This window comes from Lithobates pipiens, unplaced genomic scaffold (assembly GCF_037356315.1).
Source record: "Lithobates pipiens isolate NorthernLeopardFrog02 unplaced genomic scaffold, aLitPip1_a1.2 Scaffold_19, whole genome shotgun sequence".
Classification (NCBI taxonomy): domain Eukaryota; kingdom Metazoa; phylum Chordata; class Amphibia; order Anura; family Ranidae; genus Lithobates; species Lithobates pipiens.
In genome coordinates, this window is record NW_027507764.1 from 468,473,530 (window position 1) to 468,494,075 (window position 20,546).

Genomic DNA, 20,546 nt, shown 5'->3' on the forward strand with positions numbered 1-20,546 from the left:
CTTGGGTATGGGAATCAGGAAATGGAGCCTTTCGGCTTCATTTCCCGGGTCCCTACTGCGCATGCGCGAGCCGCGCTGCGCAATAAGGACGCTCCCCGCTGCCTCTGGGATCTGTGTGTTTTCCCAGCAGGCAGCGGGGCACTTGCGGAAAGGGGCGGGACTTGCGGAAAGGGGCGTAATATACGCCCCTTTCCGCAGAGAGCTATCCCGGAAGTGGGTGCAGATACCTGTACTGTACAGGTATCTGTACCCCCCTCCCCCCTGAAAGGTGCCAATTGTGGCGCCGGAGGGAGGGTTCCGATGAGCGGAGGTCCACTTTAGGGTGGACCTCCGCTTTAAGGCTGATTAGAGTAAATTAAGGGTTATTAAGGGGTTAAACAGAGGAACATTTGTTCATCCCTTTGATCTGCAGATGAAGAAACAGAAATATACAATATTTTTTTTTTATTTTAGTGTTTCAGGGCTGAGCAATGTTGTTAATAAACATTGCCGGCTGCTTTTTCTTTTTTGACAGCTCCAATTACCGGACTTCTTTAACACTGGGGAGACCCACTGAGAGCTCAAAGAGCGGAGCCTGAAAGTATCCGTTTCAGGTATCGGTGCATTTGCACAAGTACCCCGATACTTATGCAAATATTCGGTAACGGCACCGATATTAGTATCGGTGCAACCCTAGTTGTTTATTTCATTTTTACTTAACCAGTTTAATAAATCTAATTCATAGTGTATAAAGCGTAACAAAAGATAATAAAAGTAAAAAAAAAATAAAAAAAAATTATGAGCAGGCAGGTTCTTTATAGCAAAAGATGTTCTAGGTTCTCCTCTGTCAAAAACTCCACAAACTAAAAATGTACCTGCCTGCTTGGAGTGTACAACGAGCTGCGCATGCACAGCTCAGTGTACGTGTCTCAGCATGCATCAGTTTTGGGTTATGCTTGCATGAATCATCTGCCCTGTCCAAATCAAAGATGACCTAAGTACCTGCACCCATAAGAAGCTGTGGAGGGGAGAAAATGTCAGCACCATTGAGGGAGTTCACAGATGCCGAATTGTTGGAGCAGAGGTAAGTATTTGCAGACTTCGTTTCCCTTTTAACCAGGGTAGTTTGTGTGTGTCCCAATCTTCCAAGGAGCAATCATATAATTTATTGAATATATTTCAATAATGATAAAAAAGAGCCCCCCCCCCCCCATCAGATATGTATGTGCAAATCATTAAAGCTGTCCTCCAGCCTTACCTTCAGACTTGCACAGTTGTAGAGGCATCTCTCAGGTACTGAAAGTACTTACCTTGATTCCACTGTACACTGTGAGCTTCTCACAGTACAAAATTAGAAGCTACAGCAAATGAAAATGCAGCTCACCTCACTTCCTAGCTGGAGGACATCCAGCATCATCTAGCACTTTCCTACTGAGCCTTACTGTCCCTGGCCCACCTCTTTTCATTCATTGGATTTCAGTTCTTTCAATAATGGAGGCTTAGAATCACATGTGTGTGTGTCTGCATACAAGTGCACCCTGCCTACCAACACCTGCTCCTCCAGATGAACAAGCACCCATTAAGGCCCTGGTGACCAGCTTGCAACCCTTTGGCACTTTTTATGCAGCAACCTAGTGATTTCTAGCAGCCTCACACAATATGTCTGAAGCCTCCGACTGTCTTTTGTATCACATCCGCAGTTTCCGACTAGAGATGGGCTCTGGCGTGTTTGGAATCCTAGTCCCAACCCACCTGCCCTATCCCACCAGGAAGCCAACACTGCACACCACCAATCACAGGCAGCAAGACATTTCCTGTCTGTGCAGCTGCAGACTGGGCAATGTCAGCATCAGGCAGGTGGGTTGGGACTAGGATCCCAAACACACCAAAGCCAATCTCTTGAATCACGTTCCCAGTCTCCGACCATCTCCTACATCACATCACGCCACAGTCCCCGACCATCTCTTGCACCACGTCCACAGCCCCCGACCATCTCTTATGGCTGCAAAGGATGGGCCAACATCATATTGAAACCTATGGACTAAGAATGGGATGCCATTAAAGTTCATGTGTGTAAAGACAGGTGTCCCAATACTTTTGACAATCTAGCGTGTCTCTGATCCATACAAAAGTGCTTGGAGGAGGGGAGGAAATGCATATAAAACATGACATCCAGTCAAGTGGAGGATCCCTCAAAATTCTGGATATAGAGGATTATACCTCCAAACTACACGTCCCATAAGGCATTGTATAACTCTGACATTCATAGACATGACTAGGAATGATGGGAATTGTAGTTCCTGAACAATTGGAGGACCATAGTTTGGAGACCCCTGTTCTTCATAGTTTCATAGTTAGTAAGGTTGAATAAAGACACCAGCCCCACCTGAGTGAGTGTCTACAATTGTCCCTATCCCTGTACACTGCACACCCATATCGGTCCCTACCCTCAAGGAGCCCACAATCAAAGGTCCCCATTCATATACTAGGGCCAATGTTGGACAGAAGCCAATTAACCTACCTGCATGTCTTTGGATTGTGGGAGGAAACCGGAGTACCCGGAGGAAACCCACACAGACACAGGGAGAACATGCAAACTCCAGGCAGGTAGTGTCGTGGTTGGGATTGGAACCAGCGACCCATCCTTACTGCTAGGCGAGAGTGCTAACCACTACACCACTGTGCGGCACCTGTTCTAGACTTCTATATTTGGTCATCTATATCAGGAAGAATGTCAGGATTTATACGGTGCCCCTCCTCCTCCCCCAACAAGGATTTTTGTCAAAATCAGAGATATATTTAAATAAAGTTTTATCGAAGATAAGGTTGAAGTCCTTTTTCATAATGTACCACATGACACCCGACTGAATCTTGGGGTGATCAACAGAGTCCTCAATCCTTGGAACCTCAGACAGTAAATAAGTCACTTTTTATAAAAAAAAAAAAAATCATATTTGATTCCTTTATTTGTAGTTGAGGTTTATTTAATTCAACAATGCATATAATTACAACCACTTTTATTTTATTTATATACCCGGTTGTATTCTAATATTTTGACAGAAGTCTGTCGTACAGAATGAACTGTGTAGCAGATGTGTCACAACAGCACCCGGTTGGGGAGCCGAGCATTAATGAGGGCCTGACACCTGCACAGAGACAAAGCACCGCACATTTACTAATGGGTGCACACAAGACTAGAGATACGGGTCGGGGGCAGATCCAGGCAACCAAAATGCTTGACAATGTATAGCTGCCATGTCTTATTAATAGCTAGTTTTATTGAAGGCTTGAAAAACTGGAGCACTAATAAAACATAACATGTTCATTGTGGGCTGTGATTTGTTCCATAAATAGATTTTATTTCAGTTGTTACATTACAAGACTGATCTGAAATAATCTTGGGTTTTTAAAGGCCAACTGCAGCCAAAACATTTTTTTGCCATGGTTTTATTTCAGTCTGCCCACACTTCACGAATGGAGGGCACGAAAAGCACCAATAAATATATAAATATATATATATATATATATATATATATATATACCGTATATACTCGAGTATAGGCCGACCCGAATATAAGCCGAGGCCCCCAATTTACCCCCAAAAAACTGGAAAAAATTATTGACTCGTGTATAAGCCGAGGGTGAGACATGCCTGTCCATCCCTGTGTGTCCGTCCATCCCTGTGGGTCCATCCATCCCTGTGTGTGTGTCCATGCATCCGTGTGTGTGTGTGTGTGTGTGTGTCCATGCATCCGTGTGTGTGTGTGTGTGTGTGTGTCCATGCATCCGTGTGTGTGTGTGTGTGTGTGTGTGTGTGTCCGTGCAGCCTACCTGTGTCCAGCCTGCCTGTGTCCGTCCAGCCTGCGTCCCGTCCAGCCTGCGTCCCGTCCAGCCTGCGTCCCGTCCAGCCTGCGTCCCGTCCAGCCTGCGTCCCGTCCAGCCTGCGTCCCGTCCCGGCCCGTCCCGGGCCGAGCCTCCGTCCTTCAGCTCTTCGTCGGCGGCCATTCTAGGATTCAAAAGCCGCGCCTCCGTCGGTGATAGGCGGAACACTCAATTTCCCACTGACTGCTGTTCCGCCTATCGGATGTCCGTGATAGGCGGAACACTCAATTTCCCAGCAGCCTGTGTTCCGCCTATCACGGGCATCGTCTCATCCTCGTCCGTAGTACGAGGATGAGACGATGCCCGTGATAGGCGGAACACAGGCTGCTGGGAAATTCAGTGTTCCGCCTATCACAGGCGAAGGCGGAGCCGGAGGCGCGGCTTTTGAATTCTAGAATGGCCGCTGTCTGTCTGCTCGACACGCTGATCGAGCGGGCAGACAGCGATGACTCGAGTATAAGCCGAGGGGGGCACTTTCAGCCTCAAAAAAGAGGCTGAAAATCTCGGCTTATACTCGAGTATATACGGTATATATATATATATATACACACACATATATACACACAGATCAGCCATAACATTATGACCACCAAGAGGTAAAGTAAATAACATTGATTATCTTGTTATGTCATCTGAAAGTTGGTAAAGTTGGTAGTTGGTAGGAAAGTGAACATGTTATCCCTGAAGCTGAAACGACACGTTGTCTTGAAAGCAGAAAAAAAATATATGGGTAAGAGTAAGGATCTGAGTGGCTTTGACAAGGGCCAGATTGTAATGGGTACAATCAACTCAAAAACTGCAGCTCTGGTGGGAGGTCCCCAAACTGCAGTGGTCCGGACCGACCAAAAGTGGTCCAAGGAAGGAAAACTAGAGAACTGCGTCAGGGGTCTTGGGTGGACAAGGCTCACTGAGGCACGTGGGGAGCAAAGGCTGGCCCATGTAATTTGATCCAATAGGATTGCTAGTGTAGCTCAAGTTACTGAAAAAGTTAAAGTCCAGGCCAAAACTACCACTAAACCTAATCTATCAAACCCTGCAAAGCAAAAATCGCTGTATTTACCTATTCTAAAGCGATCCGGTCTGGTTTCCAGCAGTGGAAGCTGTGTGCAGGAGAGGATCGACAAGGGCTGTGAAATGGCTGGGAAGTGACGTCACCCATAGAGTTACTACGGGGCTTCCGTTGTCAGCTGCCTTTCCTGCACACACCTCCACACTGAAGCCGCCGCTGACAGCTGATGCTGGGACCGGACCAGATCAGGTCGGTTTTAGAAAAGGTATGTACAGCGATTTTTGCTTTACAGGGTTAGATAGATTAGGTTTAGAATCTTACAGAGAACAAGTTTAGCGTTAGTTAGGTTTTCCCTGAACTTCCACTTTAATGCTGGATCCACTAAAAAGATGTCAGAACACACAGTGCATCGCAGTGTATAGTGCTGGGTAAATGCAGACCAATCAGGGTGTCCATGCTGGCCCATGTCCACAGCTAAAAGCGCATACAATGGGCATATGCCCTATAGAACTGGATCACAGAGCAATGGAAGAAGATGGCCTGGTCTAATTCAAGAAACACATTTTTCAATGAAAATTCTTCTAATCTATGACCAGCTTTAATCATGTAGGCAGTGTTGCTTGCATGTATTGAAGAGCTTTAAAGATTAATGCATGACGTTAGATGTTCTTTTTTCCTGCATTAAAGCGGAACTACAGGCAAAACTTAATTTTGGATAGAGCGAGGGAGGGTTACCCCTGTTAGATTTATTTTTGCCCTCTGTGTCCCATTGGGGAGATTTCCCTTCACCTCCTGTCCCAAAGCCAAACAGGAAGTGAGAGGAAATTCCTGCAACTTAAGGGAATTCTTTGGGGACCCCCGTGTCCCCATTGGAAGAGTTCCCCATTATTACTTTTCTGGGAACAACTCAACATTTAGGATTTGCTTTTACTTTCACTTTCAATGATAGTGGTAAACCTTTGGTTCTACTTTAAGGTAAACAAAAAAAAACTTCTGGGTGCAGCACCCCCCCTTATACCTGAGCCCCATCCCAATCCAGCAATGTGCACTAGAGCAGTTGCTCTTTCCTTCCTTATTGGCTCCTGCTGTTGTCAATTGCAGCCAGTAAGAAGAAGGCCAGGCCAAGCCATGTACTGTACGTCAATGGACATACAGAGCGTGGCTCCGGTGCAAGTCCATATGAGTGCCCCCATAACAAGCGGCTTTCCATGGGGGCACTCAGAGGGGGTGGAGCACAAACGGGAGACCCCAGGAGAAAATTGGAGCTACTCTGTGCAAAACTATTGCACAGTGCAGGTGACATGTTTATTATTTAAAAAAAAAATAATCCTTCACAACCATTTTAAATGCTCATAGATAGGGGTTTACATACTGTATGATCTTTCTGTAGTAAAGGCAGTAACATTCAAGAGGGAATATACTGAAACTTATTATCCCAGATTCTTTTTTGGGTTAATTGAGCAGTTCAGTCTGAAATCCCTTTCAGGTAATGTATTAACGAGTATCACATCAGAATATAATTGAAAATCAACTAAACCGCTTTGTGGTTTTACTAATAAAATTAAGTATTATAAGAGCAGATAGAATGTATTAAAATGCAGTAAGTTAGAAATCTGGGAACCTGAATACAAGGTATGAAGGTGACGGAGTAAGGCTGGCCTAACACAAAAAAAGAAAAAAGAAAATCTCCATCTACACTATACAGTGCAGAGGGATGAATCTCCCACTTAGCCTATTGGATGTGCCTCCAGCATTGGCTGTAAGAACAGATTTAACTGGATGCAGCTGCTGTTTGCCCAAAATGTTTTTGGCTGCAGCGCTGATCAGTGTATTCTAACAGCAGAGGAGTCCCGCTGTAAAAATACAATAGCGCAGCAAGGAGAATTCCTCCGTCCACCTTAATGCTCCATGCACACTGGAGCTCATAAACTGCAGTTTATTGTAGTTTGGGCGGTTTTTTTAAAAGCCCATAAACTCCACTCTATGTTAGCCTCTATGCACACATGGACGTTTTTCAGCTTTAATGAGCAGTGGAGTTTATGGGCTGTTTTTCTGAACACCAGAAATTTGCGTTCAAAGTGCAGTTTTTCACCGCCAAAAACGTCAAACGCTTATAAACGCTCATAAGCGCACGTTAGTGTTTGGCATTCTATTTTTTCAATGCATTGTGGGAGTTTGGAATGCACTGTGGGATTTTTGGAGTGTCCTCTGTGTATTTTTATTGAAAACGCCCATAAACGCTAATAAACGCTAGTACAAAACCCTGTTAAAAGCACGTTTTTCAACCAGTGTCTTCTGCCAGCAACCTGGCATCCAGAAAAAGCTTTTTTGAGCGTCAGTGTGCATGGAGCCTTAATGTGTGGATAGAAGCTTTTTTTTTTTTAGTTTTTTTAATCAGCCCGCTAACAATGGAGGAATCCTACAGTCAGAATACAATGTGCGTCCTCTATCCACCTCCACTGTGTGGATGGAGGAATCAGTTTGTTTTTCCACTGGGTTATATTCAATTATCAGAACCAATCGTCACACTGTGGACACACCTCTCTACCTAAACAACTACCCAAAGTGACACTGTAAGTACCAGTGATGCTGGACGGCAGAGGCAGCCCGTGCATCAAGCGTGCACGGGCACCTCCCCTCTCTCCTTCCACCCCTCTATCATCAATTAGATAGATTCACAGCATTAATCTATGGCCACCGCTGCCACCCCCTATATAGGCGCTGCCCAGGGCGTCTGAATGGCAGCTGCGGGGTGGGGGGTCTGTATTTGATTTTTGTGTTTTTGACTATTCACTTTCTTAAAACTAAACTGCCTCTCCGCCAATTAGGTGCTCGGGTCTGTTACCCATCACCTGATTGGCTGAAAGGACAGGCGCCGCTATTGGATGCCTATCAGGAGGAGAGGACAGAGAGGCATGGAGAAACCCGCTCGCCGCCGCCACCACCCACTGCCCCACTAAGACAGGGTAAGTGTCAGGCAGACGGCGGGCGGGTGTGGGTCACACTGGCAGCATATGATGGGCACAATGGCTGCAATTGATGATTTTTCTTCAACTTTTTTTGCGACCCCCCCCCCAAAAATTTTGAGCACCAGCAGCCACTGCTGGATGGCATTACCCAATTTGAATAGCAATCCCAACTTCCAACACAGAGCTGGGACTGCTGTCACCATAATAAAGTCCTTTTCCTGCGAAAGAACTTGTGTCTTGTTCTTTCAGCAGTGAAATCCCTCCATCTCCAAGCACCGGCCATGCATTTTATAGGACATCCCTACACTGCGCAGACCTCCGATATCCCACTATATACAGATGTCTGCATTGCTCAGTCCTTTCCAGAGACATTATGCTATATAACAAATACATGCCTCTGATTCTTCATACCATTGTAGAAATAATAGACCCACAACCAATACACAAAATCAGTAAACTAGAGATGCACTGAAATTTCGGCAGCCGAAACATTTTGCCAAAACGAGAAAACGGTGCCGATAATGCACATGATTTTATGGTGATAATAGTATGTTTTTTCATAGGTCAGGTGACTCAAAAACCACATCAAAAAAGTAAAATGTGAAATATTGATGCATTTTCAATGCATTTCAATGGGGGAAGTGCGTTTTTAGGCTATTTTTAGCAAGCCAAAAACGCCGCAAGATTTTTAAGCACCGCAATGGACCAGTGTGAAGACATACATAGAATTTAAATTTAAAGGGATGCATTTTTCTGTGCCGATAATGGGCAACAATCATCTGATATTTATGATATTAAAAGTCTACTATAATACAATTATATATATATATTTGTTAAAAACTGTCATTTTCGGTTTTGGTCGAGTGCATCCTGAATTTTCGGTAGCAATATTTTCATTCAGTGCACCGCTACAGTAAACTGCTCTTTAAAATAGATCTAAGTCCTAACCACATACGTGTCCCTTTCTATTTTTTTTTTTTTATTTGCTGATCTCCTGCTGTCTCTTTCAGCCACTTCGTGTCTACATTCACTTACTCCAGGCATCAGCTGCCAGTCATTGCTCGGGACTTCCTGACAGTGACATCAGTGGACCATGCTTCACAGCAGTGAATGTTGGCACACCTTTTTCCTGTCAGCGCAGACAAGGTGGTGACAACACAGGGAGACTATTGTCACATCATACAGGAGAGTGTCTGAACTAGGGATCTCATGGCAGGATCACAAGTAAAGTAAACATGTTGTTGGTTGAACTAGATGGACTCTTTTTTTTTCAACCTCACTAGGTTGTCCCTATTTCTGTGTCGAGAGCAGAAAAAAAATGGGCATCACAGTTTGTGGTATATGGGGCTGGGTAGCAGAATAGTCAGGGTGCCCATGCTGACAACAGCCAAAAGCATCTACAATGGGCATGTGAGCATCAGAACTGGACCACACAGCTATGAAAAAGGTGGCCTGATCTGAAAAATCACATTTTCTTTTGCATCATGTGGATGGCCGGGTGTGTGTCACTTACCTGGGAAAGAGATGGCACCAGGATGTATTATGGGAAAGAGACAAGGCAGCGGAGGCAGTGTAATACTTTGGGCAAAGTTCTGTACCTTGCGTCCTTCCATTCATGTGGAAGTTACTCGTCCCACCTACCTAAACATTGTTGGTGACCAAGTACGCCCCTTCGTGAAAATTATATTTTCCTTGATGGCAGTGGCCTCTTTCAGCAGGATAATGTGCCCTGCCACACTGCAAGAATGGTTAAAGAATGGTTTGAGGTACAAGAGTTCAAGATGTTGGCATGGCCTCCAAAGTCTCCAGATCTCAATTCTATCGAGCATCAGTGGGATGTGCTGAAAAACAAGTCTAACCCATGGAGGTCCCACCTCACAACTTACATGACCTAACCTGCTACTGCTGGCTTGGTACCAGATACCACAGCATACCTCCAGGGGTCTAGTGGAGTCTATTTCTCGATGGGTCAGGGCTGTTTTGGTTACATACGTACACACACCTACAATGCCCAGAGTACATTAGCAAGCAGATCTGAATCTAGTAAGATTAGCATTTCACAGCCCCAGTAATGAATGCTAGAAATCTAGGACACCAGACACAAGTGTTCAATACATAGGATTGTCCCTGGAAAAAGAACATATGGCACTAATTTATTATTAGGTAAAGACCAGAAACGCATGGTACAGACATACTATAGACCGGAGATATATAGTACAGACTGGAGACAGGTAGCACAGACCAGGGATATATCGTACAGCCCTGAGACAGGTAGCACAGACCAGGGATATATAGTACAGCCCTGAGACAGGTAGCACAGACCAGGGATATATCGTACAGCCCTGAGACAGGTAGCACAGACCAGGGATATATAGTACAGCCCTGAGACAGGTAGCACAGACCAGGGATATATAGTACAGCCCTGAGACAGGTAGCACAGACCAGGGATATATCGTACAGCCCTGAGATATATCGTACAGCCCTGAGATATATCGTACAGCCCTGAGATATATCGTACAGCCCTGAGATATATCGTACAGCCCTGAGATATATCGTACAGCCCTGAGATATATCGTACAGCCCTGAGATATATCGTACAGCCCTGAGATATATCGTACAGCCCTGAGATATATCGTACAGCCCTGAGATATATCGTACAGCCCTGAGATATATCGTACAGCCCTGAGATATATCGTACAGCCCTGAGACAGGTAGCACAGACCAGGGATATATAGTACAGCCCTGAGACAGGTAGCACAGACCAGGGATATATAGTACAGCCCTGAGACAGGTAGCACAGACCAGGGATATATCGTACAGCCCTGAGATATATCGTACAGCCCTGAGATATATCGTACAGCCCTGAGATATATCGTACAGCCCTGAGATATATCGTACAGCCCTGAGATATATCGTACAGCCCTGAGATATATCGTACAGCCCTGAGATATATCGTACAGCCCTGAGATATATCGTACAGCCCTGAGATATATCGTACAGCCCTGAGATATATCGTACAGCCCTGAGATATATCGTACAGCCCTGAGACAGGTAGCACAGACCAGGGATATATAGTACAGCCCTGAGACAGGTAGCACAGACCAGGGATATATAGTACAGCCCTGAGACAGGTAGCACAGACCAGGGATATATAGTACAGCCCTGAGACAGGTAGCACAGACCAGGGATATATAGTACAGCCCTGAGACAGGTAGCACAGACCAGGGATATATAGTACAGCCCTGAGACAGGTAGCACAGACCAGGGATATATCGTACAGCCCTGAGATATATCGTACAGCCCTGAGATATATCGTACAGCCCTGAGATATATCGTACAGCCCTGAGATATATCGTACAGCCCTGAGATATATCGTACAGCCCTGAGATATATCGTACAGCCCTGAGATATATCGTACAGCCCTGAGATATATCGTACAGCCCTGAGATATATCGTACAGCCCTGAGACAGGTAGCACAGACCAGGGATATATAGTACAGCCCTGAGACAGGTAGCACAGACCAGGGATATATAGTACAGCCCTGAGACAGGTAGCACAGACCAGGGATATATAGTACAGCCCTGAGACAGGTAGCACAGACCAGGGATATATCGTACAGCCCTGAGATATATCGTACAGCCCTGAGATATATCGTACAGCCCTGAGATATATCGTACAGCCCTGAGATATATCGTACAGCCCTGAGATATATCGTACAGCCCTGAGATATATCGTACAGCCCTGAGATATATTGTACAGCCCTGAGATATATCGTACAGACCAGAGACAGGTAGCACAGACCAGGGATATATAGTACAGACCGGAGATGTGCAGTACAGACCAGGGATATACAGGTGCATTTCAAAATTAGAAAATCATCAGAAAGTTAATTTCAGTTAGTCAATTCAAAAAGTTAAACTCATATTATGTAGATACATTATACACAGAGCGATATATTTCAAGCCTGTCTTTTAAATTTTCCTGATTATGGTTTACAGCTAGTGAAAAACCAAAATTCAGTATCTCAGAAAATTATATTATTACATAAGACCAATAAAAAAAAAAAAAAAAGGATTTTTAATACAGAAATGTTGGCTTACTGAAAAGTTTGTCCATGTACAGTATAGTATACACTCAATACTTGGTTTGGGCTCCTTTTGTATGAATTACTGCATCAATGTGGCGTGGCATGGAGGCGATCAGCCTGTGGCACTGCTGAGGTGTTATGGAAGCCCAAGTTGCTTTGATAGTGGCCTTCAGCTCATCTGCATGGTTGGGTCTGGTGTCTCATCTTCCTCTTGGCAATACTCCACAAATTCTGTATAGGGTTTAGGTCAGGCGAGTTTGTTGGCCAATCAAACACAGTGACACCATGATCATTAAAACACAGTGGACCAACGCCAGCAGATGACATGGCTCCCCAAATCATCAGACTGTGGAAAATGTTGCATTTCATTGGAAATCAAGGTCCCAGAGTCTGGAGGAAGAGTGGAGAGGTACAGAATACAAGTTACATGAGGTCCAGTTTGAAGTTTTTACAGTCAGTGATGATTTGGGGAGCCATGTGATCTGCTGGCGTTGGTCCACTGTGTTTTATCAAGTCCAAAGTCAGTGCAACCCTCTTACCAGGAAATTCTGGAGCACTTCATGCTTCCCTCTGCTGACCAGCTTTATGGAGATGCTGACTTCAATTTCCAGCAGGACTTGGCACCTGCCCACACTGCCAAAAGTACCAATATCTGGTTTAATGATCATGGTATCGCTGTGCTTGTATGGTCAGCAAACTCTGAGATGAGAGACACCAGACCCAACAATATAGACGAGCTGAAGACCGCTATCAAAGCAACCTGGGCTTCCATAACACCTCAGCATCACCTCCATGTGTTGGACTATCACATAAAATACATTCACGTTTTTGGTTGTAACATGACAAAATGGAAAATGTCAAGAGGTGTGAATATTTTTTTAAAGGCACTGTATAGCACACACCAGAGATACGCAGTACAGACTGGAGATATGGGTGATCGGTGGGGGTCTCTCTCAAACATACACACACACACACAACACAGTATTCCCCCAGCACCTTGCCCTGTGGATGTGTCACACATGGGGGGTCTCCTATAGACAGGAGAAGGTGGGGGGAGGTGTCCTATAGACAGGGCAAAGAGGGGGGTGGTGTCCTGTAGACAGGGCAAAGAGGGGGGGTCTCCTATAGACAGGGCGAAGAGAGGGGGGGGGGTCTCCTATAGACAGGGCGAAGAGAGGGGGGTCTCCTATAGACAGGGCGAAGAGAGGGGGGTCTCCTATAGACAGGGCGAAGAGAGGGGGGTCTCCTATAGACAGGGCGAAGAGAGGGGGGTCTCCTATAGACAGGGCGAAGAGAGGGGGGTCTCCTATAGACAGGGCGAAGAGAGGGGGGTCTCCTATAGACAGGGCGAAGAGAGGGGGGTCTCCTATAGACAGGGCGAAGAGAGGGGGGTCTCCTATAGACAGGGCGAAGAGAGGGGGGTCTCCTATAGACAGGGCGAAGAGAGGGGGGTCTCCTATAGACAGGGCGAAGAGGGGGGGGTCTCCTATAGACAGGGCGAAGAGAGGGGGGTCTCCTATAGACAGGGCGAAGAGAGGGGGGTCTCCTATAGACAGGGCGAAGAGAGGGGGGTCTCCTATAGACGGGAGCGAAGAGAGGGGGGTCTCCTATAGACAGGACGAAGGGGGGGTCTCCTATAGACAGGACGAAGGGGGGTCTCCTATAGACAGGACGAAGGGGGGTCTCCTATAGACAGGACGAAGGGGGGGTCTCCTATAGACAGGAGGGCGAGGTATGTGGTGACAATAGTGACATGAGAGGAGTAGTAGAGAAGTTCCCCGCACATGTCCCCTCCCCCACACCCCGCACAGCCGCCGCCCTCCCGGTGTCTCCTCACCGGTCAGTGTGGAGCGGACACCGAGCTCCGGGCTTCCCGGGAGATGAAGACATCCACAGCCGCCATGTTCCTTCCTCCAGCAGGAGACTCGGGCTTGTTTATCCCGGGAACCTCCTCCGAGCCCCGGATCCCCTCCTCCACCTCATGGCCCGGCCCCTCCCCCGACCACAGCCATGTCCTCTGTATCTGCCTGTCCCCTCCCCCACCTCCACCCACAGGTGACATCACCCCGCCCACATGTCACCCTCTGACACCTCCGACTACTACATTCCATCCCACAGTCTATCCATCATCTGCAGTGACACACATCATACAATCACACCCCATCCTGGGATAAACATTCTCCATCGCATGATCCAGGTTACAAGAGGGAAAAGTGCTCCTTTGGTGTTGGATACAGTGAGGGAGGGGATCTAACCCCTGATAGAGGAGATTTCCCTTCACTTCCTGTCCCATAGACACAACATGAAGTCAAAGGTCCCTGCAAAGTGAAGGAATTCCTGAACAAGTGTCCCCATTAGATGATCCCAGCTGTTACCGTTCTGGGGACAACCAAAAACATGACATTTACTTTCACTTTCAATGATAACATTAAAATATGACAAATAGAGAGGGGGGATCTCCCTAGGGGACACAGACAGCAATAAAAGCTGGCAGGGGGTCTAATCCCTCTCTACTCTATCCAAAACTAAAATAGAAAAAGTTCTGCTTTTATTTATACTTCAGCTCCAGAAGGTTTTACCCCCCTCACGACCAGGCCAGTTTTTGCCATTTAGTCATGCAACTCTACACTAACGACATTTACATCATTTTTTCCACAAAAACAGTTCTGTTGGTTGGTGGCATTTCATTACCTCTGGCTTTTTATTTTTTGCGCTATGAGGCTCCATGCACACTAGAGTTTTTGTTTTGTTTTTTAAGCGGAAAAAAAAAATCACTGGATAAAAAACGCTTGTAATAGCTTTTTGTAGTAGCGTTTTAGGCGTGTTAGCATTTTATTGGCATTTTTGTAGTAAAAGGGGAAAAAAAGCTAAAAAAAAACCACTATTAGCTTTCTGCTAGAAAAACGTTCCAGGAAACACTGAAATTTTTTTTTTTTTCCTGCTCCTAGATAGGAAAACATAGGATGATCCTATTTAGCTTCTAGGAGCAGAAAAAATGCTAATATGAGCTTCTAGGGACTTAACCGCTTAAAGGTCAGCCACCGTCATCATACTACAGCAGGTTGGCTCTCCTGGGCGAATTGCCGTAGGTGTATATTGGCCACTTTAAGAACGATAGGGGGCGCACGACACCAGAGCCAATGTGCATGGCCAGCAGCTGCAATGTCTGCCAGCCACCCGCAATCACTCCACAGAGAGCCAGATTGGGGATCTGCCAATGTAAAGCACACCAGTCCCTGTTCCCACAGGGGAGGAGGGTCCCATCCCCCCCAGTTAGAAACACCTCCCTAGAACACATTTAACCCATTGATCGCCCCCTAATGGTGTTAACCCCTTCCCTGCCAGTGACATTTACACAGTGCACTTTTATAACACTGATCACTGTATAAATGTCAATGGTTCCAAAAAATGTGTCTTCCACAATGTTGCAGATCGCTGCCATTACGAGTAAAAAAAAATAATAATAAAAATGCCACAAATCTTTCCCCTATTTTGTAGAAGCTATAACTTTTGCACAAACAAATCAATATACACGTATTGCAATTTTTTTACCAAAATGATGTAGAAGAATACATATTGGCCTAAACGTATGAAGAAATAAAAAAAAAAAAACATTTAGGGGATATTATTTATAGCAAAAAATATATATATTTTTCAAAACGGTCGCTCTTTGTTGTTTATCGCACAAAAAATAAAAAAAACGCAGAGGTGATCAAATACCCCAAAAGAAAGATCTATTTGTGGGGAAAAAAAGGACGTTAATTTTGTTTGGATACAGCGTCCCACAGCCACGCAATTTTCAGTTAAATTGACGCAGTGCCGTATCGCAAAAAATGGCCTGGTCATATCCTTCCGGTCCTTAAGTGGTTAAAAAAACGCTAGCGTGTATGGAGCCTAAACAATAGGATTTAGGCCAAAATGTATCTGCTACATCTTTGGCAAAAAAAAAATCCATTAAGTGTATGTTGATTGTAGATGCTAGAACTTTCACTCAAACCACACAGAGGTTAAAAAAAAGACCATCTAGTTCAACCAATAGAAGGGGGGGGGAGGGGTGTACACACATAATCCTATAGCCAAAGTTGATCCAGAGGAAGGCACAATGACAACCACCACACCCCGCCCTGCAATAAAGCATGGTCCTATTTGCTCCAGCAGGGGAAAAATTCCTTCCTAATCCACAATCGGATTTTCCCCGGATCAACTTTACCTATAAATGACAGTACTCGGTTATATTATGTACATTTAGGAAAGAATCCAGGTCTTTTTTAAAGCAATTTACTAAGTTGGCCAGAACCAGATCTTGAGGGAGTCTATTCCACATTTTTACAGCTCTTACTATGAAGAAGTCTTTCTGCAATTGCAGATAAAATCTCTTTTCCTCTAGACCAGGGTTTCTCAAACTTTTACTAACAAAGGAACCCTCCAAATAACTTTCCAGTCTCAGGAAACCCCGGCTAAAAATGACTATATCTACAACTCCTGATACATTGGTACCATGGTCATTGAGAAGCATGCGTCTTACACTTGTGGTCATTGGGAAGAATTACCGCTTACAGATCAAAGATCAATGGCGTCAGTCGAAACTTATATGGAGAGGCAGAAATTGCTCATTGCTCAAGGAACCCCTAGCAACCTCTGGAGGAACCCCAGGGTTCCATGGAACCCTGGTTGAGAAACCCTGCTCTAGACGTAGAGTGCCCCCTTGTCCTCTGCAATGACCAGACTACTTGCTTACTGGGCACTTAAACCCCTTCCTGTCCAGGCCAATTTTCAGCTTTCAGCGCTGTCACACTTTGAATGACAATTGCGCGGTCCTGCAAACATTGTGCCCATATGAAATTTTTACCTTTTTTTCCACACAAATAGAGCTTTCTTTTGGTGGTATTTAATCACTGCTGGGTTTTTTATTTTTTGCTTAAAAATGGAAAAAAAGACCAAAAATATTGAAAAAAAGGAAAAAAAAAAAAAAAAAAAAAAAAAAAAAAGATTCATAGCTTGTTATAAAATTTTGCCAGCAGGTAATTTTTGTCCTTCATTGATGTGCGCTCATGAGGCTGCACTGAGGTGGACCTGCTATGCACAGGTAGGTGGCACTGGTGGGCACTGCTTAGCTGCAGTGGCTCTCCCTCTTCGGGACCGATGTCCCTCTGACAAATGCAGTGCAGTTTGCCTACACTGGATTGTATGGGACAAAAACCACCATGTGATCCGGTTGCTGTACAGCGCTAAGAGGGGAAAAAAAAAAAAAAAAAAGAAGGGACCTGCACTTTGGTGCAACGTGGTGCGATTTGAGCCCATTCAAAATGCATGCAATCAAATTGCACCACAGTGAATCGCATGTAAATTGCACAGGAATGGGGTACGGTTCCTGTGCAATTCACTTACAGGTTATAGTGTAAACCATAGCTTAAAGTGCCACCAAACTCTGTTAGAAAAAAATAAAAAAATAAAGTTCTATTCAACTATGAATTCCCAACTACAAAAGTCCCTTCTATTGCTTTCATTCTCCTCCCAATTTCCTTTTTTTACTGCCATGATCGGACTTCCTGTTAGAGGGTGGCAACGTTCGCTCTCCATGGTCCCACTGTATGTAGGAACATAGCTACCCTCTCTTGCTCACTCCTGATATTTACTAGGCCCTATGGATTATAGAAGCTGTACTACAGCTTCCAGCAATGACAATCTATGAATGGAGGAGGCAGACCTTTCATTCATCCACCCATCCTCCATTCATAGCGCACCTTTCATTGCCGGAAGTTATTGTACGGCTTCTATGAATGCAGCATGGGGCATGGAAAGTGCAGGCATAGTTTGCAGTTTCGAGTGCTTGTCACAGGTCCAGACACTCTTATTAAGCCCTCTTTCACACAGACTGTCCGTGCAGGTCTGCCTGTCAGTTTTTTAGGCGGACCGGAACGGACGCTCCATAGACCTCTATGGAGCGTCGGATGTCAGTGACATGTCCGCTGACATCCGACCCGATCCGAAAAAGTGTGACGGATCGGGCGACGATGGACTCTACGGTCCGTCTTCATTCGATCCCCCATAGGAGAGAGCAGCGCTTTGACAGGTCCGTCCCTGCACAGTGCGCAGAGACGGACCTGTCATCTTCGTGCACAGCGGGGATCGATGGAGTGATCCCCCATTGAGCAGAGCGGACTCCGTGCACGGACACGTCCGTGTGAAGGAGCCCTAACTCTCCGCAGCACAGAAGATCACAGCTGCAAGGGTAGTAGGGGATCAGAGGATTGAAGATTTCAACAAGCACAGCAGCCACCAACACATGGAACACTTCATTTATTGTAAGTCTCATCTCTATTACTGGTTTAACCCCTTGCCTACTGGTCACTTATACCCCCTTCCTAACCGGGCCAATTTTCAGCTTTCAGTGCTCTCACAATTTGAATGACAATTACTCAGCCAAGCAACACTGTATCCATATGAATTTTTTGTCCATATTTTCACACAAATCAATTTATTTTGGTGCTATTTAATCGCTACTGGGCTTTTAATTTTTTGTGCTATAAATGAAAAAAAATTGTAAAATAAATTCATTTTTCAAAATTTTGCAAATGAGTCATTTTTCTTCATAAGTTTTGGCCAAAATTTATACCGCTACATAACTTTGGTAAAAATAACCAAAATCAGTGTATATCATTCGGTCTGTTTGAAAGTCTTAAGCCTCGTACACACAATCGTATTTTCCACAGCCAAAACATCAGACTTTTGTCCGAAGGGCGTTGGCCAGAAACTTGTCTTGCATACAAACGGCAAGGAATTGTCAGCCAACAAACACGAACGTAGTGATATACTACGTGGCTTTTCAGCTCTTTAGCGTCACCCTTTGGGCACCTTCTGCTAATGTTGTGTTTGGTGAGCATGAATTCCGAGCATGTTTGTTTGTACTTTGGACTTTTGTCTGACAGACTTGTGTACACACGATCGGAAAATCTGACAGAAAATTTATAAGCCTGCCAGCCAACATTTTTCTGCAGAAAATCCGACAACAATTGTCCGATGTAACGTACAAATGGTCGGATTTTAGGCAGTCTGCCAACACACAATTCCCGTCGGAAAATCCGATCGTGTGTACGAGGCTTTAGGCTGGGTTCACACTGAAGCGATGCGGGAACGCCGCAAATCCGCGGCGGGTTCCCGCATTGCATGCCTCCTGGCGGCAGTTCACACTGCCCTATGCGAACTGCTGGGAGTGTCAGTGAAACGTTAATGACACCCCCAGATCAGTTCGCATATCGCAGTGCGATCTGAAAACTCGGACAGGAATCGGATCGCATGGTGTGAACACCCAAGAGATCCGATTCTGCTGCGGACCAAAAAAAGGGTCCTGTGCGAGTTTGGGGCGGGTGCGATGCGAACTCAGCCATACTATCTGTATGGCTGAACTCGCATCGCACAGAGATCGGATGTGATTTGCACTGCAGTGCGGTGCGAATCACATCCGGTTCTCCTAGCCGCAGCAGTGTGAACCCAGCCTTAGAGTCTACAAGCTAAGGTGTCAATCACTGAAAATTGATCACACCTGATGTACTGATTGCTCATGGTCCCTTTCACACAGCCTTTCCAAGCAGGTCCACCTGTCAGTTTTTCAGGCAGACCTGATCGGAACTTCCATTGACCTCTATGGAGCGATGGATGTCAGCGGTGACATGTCTACTGGCTGCTCTCCAATCAGATCCTGTCCGTGAAATCCAGGTGGATGGTGACCCCATTTTCCATCCGTCCAGGCAGTCCATTTTCATCCAATCTCCCTATAGATGAGAACGGGGATCTGACAGGTCAGTCTCTGCACAGTGAGCAGAGAAGGACCTGTCACCAGCCTTCTTAGCGGAAATCAACGGATCGATTCCTCCCACTGAGCAAAACAGAGTCCGCTGGCCGTGTAACAAGCCAGGAAAAAAGTACAAATACCCCCCCCCCCCAAATGACCCATTTTTGGAAAGTAAACAGTCCGATATATTTAGTAAGAGGCATGGTGAGTTTTTTGAAGTTGTAATTTTTTCCCACAATTCTTTGCAAAATTGTCATATTAACAGGTTATTTCTCTCACATGGCATATGCATTCTTGCAACTACACCTCTGCTACTACTCCTGAGTATGGCGATATCACGTGCGAGATTTTTACAGCCAGGCCACATATAGAGGCCCAACATGCAGGGAGCACCGTCAGGTGTTCTAGGAGCATAAATTGCATATTAAGGGCATTTTCACACTGCCAGCACCCCGGGCGTCAGTGGTAAAGCACCACTTTTTTTAGCGGTGCTTTGTCATCGTTTTAGCAGCATTATTTGGGTGCTTTTAACCCCTGCGAAAAAGGGTTACAACCACCCGCAAAGCGCTGCTGCCCATTGACTTCAATAGGCAAGGGTGCTTTAGGAGCTCCTACAGCGCTGCAAAGAAGTTGCTTGTAGGACTTTGAGGTCCTGCCAGCGTCCCAGTATGAAAGCACTCAGGATTTCACACTGGGATTGCAGCTGAGGCTTTTTTCAGGCGCTATTTTTAGTGCTAAAGTGGCTGGAAAACGCCTCCAGTGTGAAAGGGGTCTTAATTTCTTGACTACCCATTACATTTTTTAAGGCCTCTTGAGCACCAGGACAA

General features: G+C 45.5%; 1 protein-coding gene across 2 annotated transcripts in view; it reads right to left on the bottom strand.

Annotated features, from left to right (window-relative positions):
• NCOA2 (nuclear receptor coactivator 2) overlaps positions 1 to 13,903 on the bottom strand; it is a 347,064-nt gene extending 333,161 nt beyond the window's left edge. For both annotated transcript variants that reach the window (XM_077492850.1, XM_077492851.1), the window contains exon 1: positions 13,765 to 13,903. The gene's annotated coding sequence lies outside the window, so the exon portion shown is untranslated. The remainder of the gene's footprint in view (positions 1 to 13,764) is intronic.
• Between the last annotated feature and the right edge of the window lie 6,643 nt (positions 13,904 to 20,546).